The sequence below is a fragment of the Ahaetulla prasina genome, chromosome 1 (assembly GCF_028640845.1).
Source record: "Ahaetulla prasina isolate Xishuangbanna chromosome 1, ASM2864084v1, whole genome shotgun sequence".
NCBI classification, from domain to species: Eukaryota; Metazoa; Chordata; class Lepidosauria; order Squamata; family Colubridae; genus Ahaetulla; species Ahaetulla prasina.
Window position 1 is genome coordinate 56,448,477 of NC_080539.1, and position 10,853 is coordinate 56,459,329.

The window sequence follows — 10,853 nt, forward strand, 5'->3', positions numbered from 1 at the left end:
GACAAGAAACTGGATGAAATAAGAGCAGAAATTGTGACTATCCAAAAGGATTTAAAGGATACTCAACAAGTTTCAGCAGAAAATAAGCAGAAAGTGGAAGGTCTGGAGGGTGAGATGCGGGCAGTGCAGAAAAGAGGAGGCGACAAGCAATGCTGTGCTTGGACTACAGATGGATAAAATGTCTTATTTCCTTAGGTTTCAAAATTTGGAAGAAGTGGACCAAGAAGACTTGAGAGATGTTGTGACTAAACTGTTGGGAGAATTTCTTGGGAGAGGTGTTGATTTTATGAATTGGGATGTGGATCGAGTTTATAGAGTTAATTCACAATATGCACGCACGCATGCAGTTCCTAGAGAGGTTCATGTCAAATTTGTGAAAAGAGAGGCGAGATGAAATTCTTAGAAAACATAGGAGTGGGGCACTGACTTATAGGGGCAGGAGATAGCCATTCTGAGGCAGATTCCCAGACAGGTGCGTGAAATGAGAAAGAAATATTATTTTTATCAAGCAAATTGTACCAGAAGGAGTGGGCTTCAGATGGCTGATGCCAGAGGGATTGATGATTTTCCGGGAGGGCATTACGAAAAAAATTAGTACAATTGCGGAGGCTGCGGCCTACGTGGAGGAACACAAAGCCCTCCTGGATTTAGATGACCCAGGAATTGAAGAAGGGGAGGTTATAGACCATGGGGCGGAGGCGGCTGCCGCTGTTGCGGCCCTGGAGTTAGGTCAGGCTGAACCCAGAGTTCTGAGATCCAAAACTAGGAAGTGACAAAGATATTTGGTATTGTGTTGGTTTTCCTTATTCTCTTTCGTATGATATTCTGATTATTCTTGACCCTTCCTTATTGTGTAAGATTGAAACTTAGCTACTTCGTATCACCTGCTTGCCATATGGCTGTTGTATGTGTTTAAAATTTTGAGTAAAATTCTTATCATGTATAAGAAAAATGAAAATTTACCATACCTGATATGTATTTGCATAAATTTTTTTTGACCAATAAAAACTTTTTATAACAGAAAAAAATAAAATCATAAGTATGTAATAACTATATGAAATTGGATACAATCAAAGGGAACATTAGGACAGGAACAGTAGGCACGCTGGTGCTCTTATGCACGCCCCTTACAGACCTCTTAGGAAAGGGATGAGATCAATAGTAGATAGTTTTTGGTTAAAGCTTTGGGGATTTTGGGAAGAGACCACAGAGTCTGGTAGTGCATTCCAGGCATTAACAACTCTGTTACTGAAGTCATATTTTCTGCAATCAAGATTGGAGCAGTTCACATTAAGCTTAAATCTATTGTGTGCTCGTGTATTGTTGTGATTGAAGCTGAAGTAGTCTTCAACAGGAAGGACGTTGTAACAGATGATTCTATGAGTTAAACTTAGGTCATGTCGAAGGTGGCAGAGTTCTAAATTTTCTAAACCCAGGATTTCAAGTCTGGTGGCATAAGGTATTTTGTTGTAATCAGAGGAGTGGAGAACTCTTCTTGTAAAATATTTCTGGACACGCTCAATTGTATTGATGTCTGAAATGTGGTATGGGTTCCAGGCAGTCGAGCTGTATTCTACTTTTCATTACCCATGTATCTGATTTCCTTTTTTTATGAATTAAATGAAGTCTTTTGTTTTGGTATTTTAGATAAGCTAGCTAACCAGTACTAGCACAAGTTCCTTTGAGTCTCTGGCCCTAATCCTACAGTGCCTTCCTCATTTTTCGTTCAAATAAGTACAGTAAGGAGCACCCTTTTCTCTAACACACATATTGTTTCCTTCCAAATTTGGGTTGCAAAATCTGCTAGGTTGATGTAGAGAGGATGAGCTTTCTGTTTCTCTTTGTGGCCATTCCAGGACAGCAGGGGGAAGAAACTGATTATACAAAGAAAGCAGACAAAAGGTCAATCTGCTGGATGATAGAAGTAGATGTCAGCCCAACCCACCTCACAAGATTGTTGATGTGGAAATAGAAGGAACGAATAATAGATATGTTTGCTGATTTGAGTTATTTATAAAAATAATAAAGATGGGATTTTTAAAAATCTTCAAAAAACAAACAAACAAACAAACAAATATCCATATTTTTTGAAGTAATTCCAGATGGCCTGCCACTATATTCCAAGTGCTATTCATGAGGTTGGTCATTCTCAAAGAGGCATGTTTATTTAAATATGCACAACCTAATTAAAAAGGATGGCTGCATATGCCAATTTGTCTTCCAATAGAAATGCACATTTAGAATTAATTCCTTCTCTATATACACAGCATAAAGAATTCATTTCACTATTGCTGTAAAAGAATTGTACAGCAATTAGGTAAACATTTAATTAGATATTTGAATTGCATATACTTGATATATACATGATTCCTCAATTTTTCTTGTATTACTTTACTACAATATTTCTAATTTAGTAATGATATGAATGTAGGACTTCCTTTTTGTTTAGTAATAAGAGACATATTAAACATTATTTCCCCCTTCTCCCTCTCTTGTTCTCTTTTTTTTCTGCATATATTTAATATTTATTTATTACATTTCTATGCCAGCCATACCACCATACAGCGAATCTGGACAGCTTATATTATATTAAAAAGTTAAGTTATTAAAATAAAAAACCTACACAATATGCTGAGCAGGGGCTACATGGTAGCCAGCAACTTAGCAAAGTCATGAAAAGGAAAGCAGGGTTATCGATTTCTAAATTTACCTTGACTTGGAGATTTTTTTGAAATAGATAAATGACTAGAAGACTATCCACAATCACTGTGCTAATATGTGCATAGAAGATTTCCTCTAACTCAGCGGAGTACAAGTGCTAGAGCCAAGCTCTATGAAACGATACATACAATATGTATGTGCATGAATGTGCAAATAAATGTGGCAGACCTTAGCTGCAGGGATTGTGCACTCACAATTATTTCTGGTCAGGAAATCAATACTGAGATTAACAATTTAGGCATAGGAAAAAGCGAAATGATGTTGACTCCTTTTCACCGCATAAGTGATAGGCATAAAACCAGTGGTGGGATTCAGCCAGTTCGCACCACTTTGGGAGAACCGGTTATTAATTTTCTGAGCAGTTTGGTGAACTGGTTGTTGAAAGAAATCATTAGGACAGAGAACTGTTTGTTAAATTATTTTAATCCCATCCCTGCATAAAACTTCCTCCATCACTGGAACTATGTGTCTATAAGTCCTTCCAGTTGTATACTGTATTCGTGACATGTGGCTAGAATATCCAGCATGTTCATTTCTTATGTTAAAACTGATGAGATGTAAATTTTAAAAGAAAAACTTCCCTCTGAGCTGAGCAATGAGTCTGTTCAAAGCCTGAAATAATGTGTTTGCTCATCACAGCAAAACTTGAATGATTAGGCAAGGTTGGGATTCTATACTTGCTGGCGAAGGATCCTAATATTACACATAACATGAGAATGCCTTTAAAAATTCTTGTAGATAAGCAGTAAGACTTAAAATAGACTATGCGAGACCAAATGCTTATGAAGACTGGGCAAGGACCCTTACTAACTGCTTTTGGCGAGGAGAGAAAGAAGGAAAAACAAAAATATTTAGGGAGGAGGCAGAATGATATAGCCAGTATCCTGAATATTCTGGTTTATGAATAATGCAGAATTTTTTGGAGATGCCGAGTTCTAAAACAAATCATGCTAACTCAATTCATTGGACAGTTTTCAATGTACTTAGCAAGTACAGCATATTATAAACTGAAACTTTAGTATGAAGCCTGAGTATCTGAACCATTTCTAGTAAACAGAAAGCAAAATATTGTTATACTTTCTACTCATTCTGTCCCTTCAGATGAAAAATACAATGACCTTCAACATTACAAGGCCTCCTTTTTTAAAAAAAAGTCCAGCAGAAAACTTTCATAACTGAAATGAACCAAGAAGTTTTCTGCACAAACTTTTGAAATTCTGTGTCTCTCCCCTATCTTTACAATGAATTTCATTTGATGATGAAGGAATGGAATCATGAAGTAGATATTCTGCTCTATTTCACTGAAGAGTCACATTTTCTAGAAAAAGGTTTGGAGAAAGAAGATAGGGAACAACGAGAGAGTATCTATTTGTCAAAATGAATGCTGGAAGAGGCCTGAAAAATAATATGGATGGAATTTTTCTTCTCATGACTGGACAAAGGGACAAACTTTTGAAGGAGGGCTAGATTAATTAATAGAGGATAATCAACAGAAGAAAATATTTGTAGCTCAGAGTTTAACTGTGAGGTCCTTGGTGATCTCTGAGCTTGGTTGTTTTCTTGCAGACATTTCATAACCACAGTAGGTAACATCATCAGTGCTATTAGACAGTGGCATTTGCTCTCATTTTATATTCCAGTGGCTTGTCCTATCAATGATCATTAAGACCACTCCCACCAACACTGAGAGAGCAAGCCTGTAGAACATAAAATGAGAACAAACCCCATTCCCTACTAGCACTGATGCTAATCTTGCCGCAGTTAATATAGGCAATGTTAAGTAGGTTACGTTTTTATCCATCATGATATTTGCCATCCATCATGCACTACTACCTACTTTAGTAATGAAACATCTGCACAATTATTGTCAACACTTTTAGTTGTCAGATGCAAAGCATCTGTCCTTAATTTTTATTTTCCAAAGGCTTCCAGTTGGCCATTGTTCCTTGCAGTCATCTGGTTGTTAGCACTCTTCCTGAGAATTGTTGAGGCCACTTGGAGGTTTATTTGTTTGCAACACAGTCCTTTTGGCAGTTCCAAGATTCCACACCCATTTGCACTATTGAGGTGAACACAGGTAAGCCTCCAAGTGGTCTCAATGACTCTCAGAAAGAGAGCTAACAACCAGATGACTGCAAGAAATAGAAATCCTTCCATCCTCCAGCATTCAATCAGAACTGAAGAAGCTTCATAGATGAGAAGCAAATTCTGGCACCAAATAAGAAGCTGGTTAGAAGAGATGCTAATGGTCAAAATAGAGGTCAAATCAGAATTTTTTTTATTGGGCATGATGGATGGGAAATATCATGATGGATAAAAACGTAACCTACTTAACATTGCATATATTAACTGCGGCCAGATTAGCATTTGCTCAAAAATGGAAGTGTAAAGAAATACCCTCAGAAGAAGAAGTAATAAGCAAAATTTACAACTTTGCAGAGATGGACAGACTTACTTTAGAACTCAAAGACAAAAGTGAATCAAGGTACTATGAGGTCTGCAATAAATTCTACGCCTGGTTTGATAGGAGGAAGAATGCCAAAAACAAGAGATAATGAATGTCTGAAAATGTATATATCAACGTATATTGTACTTGTGAGGGTATAATAGGTTTATTAAATATGTTTATAGTTGTAGGGGTAGTAGTAATATATTATACGCTTGATATATAAGGAATTAGGAGATATGTACATTTGTATATAGACTGAAGAATATATGATATAGTAATTTGAACTTGACGTAAATGTTAGAAACCAGAGACGTAGAGCAATGTCCATTGCTTTTGTTTGTTTTTAAAACCAATACAATTTTTCTAAAAAAAGAAAAAGAAAAAAGAAAAAAGGAAGTCCAGTTGCCTTTTGAAAAAGCACTTTTGGGCTAAACTTTAATAGCTTTCCTGATTTGTTGTTGTTGTTCTTGTTGTTGTTGTTGTTATTATTATTATTATTATTATTATTATTATTATTATTATTATTATTATTATTATTATTAATTTATATTTGTATACCGCCCATCTCCCGAAGGACTCAGGGCGGTTCACAGCCAATAAAACAACAGAAAACATATAATACATATAAAACAGCAAAAAAGAATAGAAAATTAATTCAATTGATGGCCTAAAACTTTTAAATACAAATTTAAAACCCCGTTTAAAACCCCTGATTTAAAACCCCAATTTAAAACTACGTTCACGCTAGTCCTGCTCTTCGAAACAGCAACGTCTTCAGCTCGCGGCGGAAGGACCTGAGGTCAGGGAGTTGACGAAGCCCCAGAGGGAGCTCGTTCCAGAGGGTAGGAGCCCCCACAGAGAAGGCCCTCCCCTGGAGGTCGCCAGCCGACATTGTTTAGCTGATGGTATCCGGAGGACGCCCTCTCTGTGAGAGCGCACTGGTCGGTGAGAGGCTAATGGTGGCAGTAGGCGGTCCCGTAAATATCCCGGCCCTAAGCCATGGAGCGCTTTAAAGGTGATAACAAGTACCTTGAAGTGAACCCGGAAGACCACCGGGAGCCAGTGCAGATTACGCAGGAGGGGTGTTACACGGGAGCCACAAGGTGCTCCCTCTATCACCTGCGCAGCCGCATTCTGGACCAGTTGGAGTCTCCAGGTACCCTTCAAGGGGAGCCCCATGTAGAGAGCATTACGGTAGTCCAGGCAGGATGTAACAAGGGCATGAGCAACCGTGCATAAGGAAGCCCGATCCAGAAAGGGACGTAACTGGCATATCAGGCGAACCTGATGAAAAGCTCCCCTGGCGACGGCCGTCATATGATCTTCTAAAGACAGCTGTGCATCCAGGAGGATGCCCAGATTGTGAGCCCTTTCCGTGGGGGCCAATAGCTCACCCCCAATGGTCAGTGATGGAATTAGTTGACTGTACCGGGCCGCCGGCATCCACAGCCACTCGGTCTTGGTGGGATTGAGTCTGAGTCTGTTCCTCCCCATCCAGACCCGTACGGCCTCCAGGCACTGGGACATCACTTCAACAGCCTCGTTGGGGTGGTTAGGGGTGGAAATATAGAGCTGAGTATCATCAGCGTATAGATGACAACTCACCCCAAGACCACGGATGATCTCACCCAGCGGCTTCATATAGATGTTGAACAGAAGAGGCGAGAGAACCGACCCTTGCGGCACCCCACATAAGAGGCGTCTCGGGGTCGATCTCTGTCCCCCTGTCAACACCGTCTGTGACCGGTCGGAGAGGTAGGAGGAGAACCACCGATGAACAGTGCCCCCCACTCCAAGTCCCCCGAGTTGGCGCAGCAGGATACCATGATCGATGGTATCCAAAGCCGCTGAGAGATCTAATAGGACCAGGACAAAGAAACAACCTCTGTCCCGAGCCCTCAAGAGATCATCAACCAGCGCGACCAAGGCTGTTTCCATGCTGTGACCAGGCCGGAAACCGGACTGGAATGGATCAAGATAGACAGTTTCATCCAGGTACTGGGGCAACTGTCGTGCAACCACACTCTTGACAACCTTTGCCACAAAGTGAAGGTTGGAGACCGGATGATAATTTGCTAAAATAGCTGGGTCCAGGGAAGGCTTCTTGAGGAGGGGCCTCACCACTGCCTCTTTCAAGGGCAGGGAAAACACCCTCCATCAAAGAAGCATTCACAATTTTCTGGAGTCAGCCTCGTGTCACCTCCCGGGTGGCCAGTACCAACCAGGAGGGACACGGGTCCAATAAACATGTGGTCGCATTCAATCCCCCCATTAACCTGTCCACGTCCTCAGGAGCCACAGGATCAAACTCATCCAAGATAATAACATCAAGACCTGCCTCCCCCACCCTGTCCGGATCTACCCAATCTGTGTCCAACCCTTCCCGAATCTGAGCGATTTTATCAAACAGATATTGTTCAAATTCCTCAGCTCGACCCTTTAAGGGATCCTCTACCACTCCCTGATGGAGGAGCGAGCGGGTCACCCTAAACAGAGTGGCTGGGCGGTTATCTGCTGATGCAATGAGGTTGGAAAAATACTCCCGTTTTGCCAGCCTCATCGCCACTAGATAGGTCCAAATTTGAGACCTAACTAGTGTCCGTTCAGATTCGGAGCGGCTGGCCCTCCAGATACTCTCTAGGCATCTTTTCTGGTGCTTCATCTCCCTCAGCCCCTCGGAGTACCAAGGGGCTAAACAAGATCGGCACCGGGTCAGAGGCCGCAAAGGCATGACTCGATCTAGAGCACTAGCCGCCGCCCGATCCCAGGCGGCGACCAGAGCTCCAGCCGAGTCGTGGGCTAAATCCTCAGGGAATAGCCCAAGCTCCGTCTGGAACCTTCCAGGGTCCATCAGGCGCCTGGGACAGAACCAGCGAGTCGGTTCCATCTCCCTGCGGCGGGGGTCGATGGTTCGAAAGTCCAGCTGAAGGAGCGAATGATCTGACCATGACAGGGGTCTGATAACTAACTCCCCTAATTCCAGATCATTCAACCACTGTCCAGAGACAAAAATCAAATCCAGAGTGTTTCCCCGATGTGAGTGGGGTCGTTCACTAATTGGGTCAGGTTCAAGGCCGTCATGGAAGCCATGAACTCCCGAGCTGATGTGGATGCTATTCCCACCGACGGCAGATTGAAATCCCCCATGACCATAAGCTGGGGGTCTCTACTGCCGTCCCGGCGACCACCTCCAACAGCTCAGGCAGGATTTCTGTCATGCAGCAAGGAGCTAGGTACGTGATCAGTAAACCCACCTGAACCCTACGGCCCCACTTCACAAGGAGGGACTCACATCCGGTTATCTTTGGCACAGTGATCTCCCTCGGCTCAAGACTCTCGTTGATAATAACCGCCACTCCCCCACCCCTACCCTGGGCTCTGGCCTGATGGAATGCACGGAAACCCGGTGGGCACATCTCTATCAGGGGAACCCCCTCTTCCGTGACCAACCAGGTCTCCGAAATGCCAATCAGGTCCGCACCCCCCTCCTGTATAAGATCGGAGATGAAGGGCGCTCTCACAGGGAGGGACTCCTTGGAGTGCCGTCCGCCAGGCAGTGCCGACTGGCGACACCCAGGGGAAGGGCCTTCTCTGTGGGGGCCCCCACCCTCTGGAATGAACTTCCCCTGGGACTCCGTCAACTTCCCGACCTTCGAACCTTTTGCCGCGAGCTTAAGACACATCTATTTATTTGCGCAGGACTGGGCTAGGATTTTAATTTAATGTAGTTTTAATGGGGTTTTATTATTTTAATTATAAATTTTAATTCGGCCTTATTTAATAAGTTTTTTAATTAGTGTTTTATTTTGTATTTATATTTGTGTTTTTGTGTTTTTAATAGGCTGTAAACCGTCCTGAGTCCCTTGGGAGATAGGGCGGTATAAAAATGTGATTAAATAAATAAATAAATAAATAAATAAATATTTATAACGGACCTGGCATTGCATAACATCAGGCGAAGGTCCAGCTTCGGAGGATTTAAGCCACTCGGGGAACAGGAAACTATCGGGGGACCAGAGTGCGCGATCGCTCGTAGATAGCGCGGGCGCACTCCCCAAACCAGATATGGGCCCCGTGTCCGCCATACCTGCCCCTCCCACCCACCGTGCAGATAGAACTACCCTCATGACCATGAGCTCTAGTCTCTTCTTCCACCTCAGAGTCGATGATGTTTATGCCGCGAGCCGGCACAGGATCTAGCAATGGCTCCGATAGGTATCCCCCTGAACCTAACTTCACCGTCCCACCCTTCCCCCTGGATAACTTATATAAGAATTTACTATAACACCTAGTTAAAAAAACCCTAAGCCTCCTCTTAGAAGCATGCCACCTCTCGGGATTCCAAAATCCGTCATCAAGGTGGGCCCTCGATAAAGTCGAGGGCCATGCCCGCGAGAGGGGGGAGACTTGCAGGTTAAGAAGCTGCGATCGCGAGTACATTTCAAAATTTATAGAGGGCAGCAGATGGTAACAGTCTTAATCTGGCCAATCAGATGGTCACAATAAGTTCCGGACAATAGATGGAATTTAAAGCTCCTCTGGTAAAGCGATGCTATTAGATGACAAACGAACGTAGGATGGTAGGACCCCATCGCCGCCGTTGTCATGTTAATGACAACATTATGTCATTATGTTAATGACATTATGTTATCATGTTAATTCTCACCCGGCCAAACTATTGTCCATGATGGTTGAGAATTTCAGATTTTTATTCCAATGAGTCTGGAAAACTGATCTACAAGATACTGCAAGTGTCCCATGGGATGGTGTGTTTTCTTCTCTCCTTCCTCTTTTTCTCACACAAATTTCCCCTTCCTTCCCCCTTGCAGCATGAATGCTGGTTGAGAAACATCTTTACTGAAAGAGTAATACTTACTGAAATTTGAATGTCGAAGTCAACCATGAGTAGATTATATTTGCTGTAATGCTAATGAATACTTGGGAGTGGGGAGAGTTGTGTAACACGGAGACTTCTTCAGATCTCTTAATGGTGGTGAAGCACTCAGGAAACAATATATCTAAAAATAACCTTTCTAGTATCAGACTTCTGCCATAATTAATACTAGTCAACCACTATTGATTACAGCAGCACATTAAAAAAAAAGAGTTAGGATTTTCCTTATTCTGATTGGTCCTCTCCCACATACCACAGAGTTTACCACTTTAAAAACAGGAAATGCATGGTTTTCATCTAAAAATGGAATGGGTATCCTGTACTCTCCTTTCAGAAATTGGCAGTGTGTTTCTAGGGTAGGAGTTGAGCCCCCAGAGTTTTTCCCAACCAGATGATCCTCAGATGAATGGGTGGGTCTCCAGAGCTGGACAATATGTTTAATTCAGACTTTGGTGTGACAAAGTGTTCAGCTTCTTTGAAAGATAACTTTGAACATTTTCACAGAGTGGTGTGAGCAACATAAGGAAGAAATTGCATCATACCTCAGATACGAGCTCCCGAGTTTTCTCCAATAGATTTTACTGAAACTGAAACAACCACCCTGTAACAGAATTGTCTGTGCTTGGAATGCATTATCCGACTCCGTGGTCTCTTCTCATAACCCCAAAAGCTTTAACCAAAATCTATCCACTGTTGACCTCACCCCATTCCTAAGATGACTTTAAGGGGCGTGCATAAGAGCACAAACGTGCCTACCGTTCCTGTCCTATTGTTTCTTTCCCTATATAT